This window comes from Glycine max, chromosome 17, assembly GCF_000004515.6.
Source record: "Glycine max cultivar Williams 82 chromosome 17, Glycine_max_v4.0, whole genome shotgun sequence".
In the NCBI taxonomy this organism is placed as follows: domain Eukaryota; kingdom Viridiplantae; phylum Streptophyta; class Magnoliopsida; order Fabales; family Fabaceae; genus Glycine; species Glycine max.
Window position 1 is genome coordinate 13,151,445 of NC_038253.2, and position 1,740 is coordinate 13,153,184.

Consider the following 1,740-nt stretch of genomic DNA (forward strand, 5'->3'; position numbering starts at 1 on the left):
ACATATATGAATGAATACATGCATGTTACACTATACTTAACCTTACTCTGTTGTGGACCCCACCAGCCAGCTAAGAGGAGCATAAATATTTATAGGCTCTGCATGACTTCTTCAACTCTCATTTGGCACCACACTGTTGCTTCATCCTTTTATATATGTGCTCTGACCTTGGTCCCCTCTCTTAGCTATATACCCCACCTCTTCCAACATACCATACCTTATATACCCTCTTTCTTTTATCATTCTGCAGGCTCTGATCATTGCGCCTCTCACTTCTGTGACTGATATAGATGCCCAAAAATCTCACAACCATGAATTCAGTGTCGACTACTTTTTCATGATGTTTCTCTGTGTGTGTGCCTTGCACCCATTAGTGCAGATAGATAATTATATAGCCCAAGCTAGGAATACTTTCAAGGGAATAAACCCAAGATAGACATAGTTGTTATAATTACAATAGGCATTTAGACTCTTTCTAAGTCCTTACTGCAATTGGTTGATCATTATTAGAATATATATGACACTCAATGCTTTAAATATATTAGTTAATAAATAAAACTAACGTACCTAGTGTCGGGAAGTTAATTACTTGCTATGTAAAAATGTGTGGAAAGATTATTGTACGCCGTCTTTTTTTATCCTTGCAATTCGTCACATTATAAGAGACTGTCCTCTTCGACTATACTCGATTTTTATTTGGTCTTTTGAAGTATTTCAAACATTAAACTGTATACATTTATAAAACAAATTAAAAATTCTCTAAGAAAATGTTTGATAAACACCTCAAATGTTAGTTAACACTTAAAGAGAAATATATATATATATATATATATATATATATATATATATATATATATATATATATATATATATGAAGAGAAAGACAAAAAATGACAAATATATTAGTAGGGTATTAAAATAAAAGGTAACTTGGGTATCATTTCTCAATTTTCTAACATGTAACTTAAAAATATTGATTAACATTCTCTCCTGATATCTTATAATCTGACAGGGGTTAGTAGTAATAATAAATAGGAACCAAGATTGGAAAAGTTAAAAAAGAGTTGGACGGGGGTTTTAAAAAAGCAAAAGCGTGTGTGTGAACTGTGAAGTAAGTGGCTAGTGGGATAGAAGTTTAGTCGTGGTCACTGCATGGGCTCGGATACCCAGTTACTAATCAGTAATCATTGCCTTTCTCTCCTCTTATCTTCATCTGCATGGAAGCTTGTCTCTTTCCCTTTTTTCCTCCCTTCTAAACAATTGACTGTTCTTAACAGTGACACTTCCATCCCCAGACATAGACTAGTGTATATTGAGACTCTTGCAGCATGCATTCAGATTTTTGCACACCCAAAATGATATAGAATATGACAGTTCCCACTTGATCTTTTTATTTTTATTTTTTATTTTTATCATCACCACATCGGTTTTTGTTTATCTTCTATCATGTTATCTGAAATAATTGAAACAAATCTGTGTTATTCTTGTATTCTGAAGCTCTCATCCAACCATGAAAGACATGTCTTCAAAACAAGGTTGGATTGTTCACACTATATATAGTTATATAAATAATATATGTCTTGGTGATTTGAAAACTATACTTGCATTGGCTAATCTTTTAGCAGAAAGGGAAGGCTTCTGCATGTGTAAAGGAAACATAATTATGAAAAGCAAAAGTGGTGTTCTGGTCATTCTTTCCTTTTTACAAAGGAAAACTAACTTTGAATATTTTGATATTGT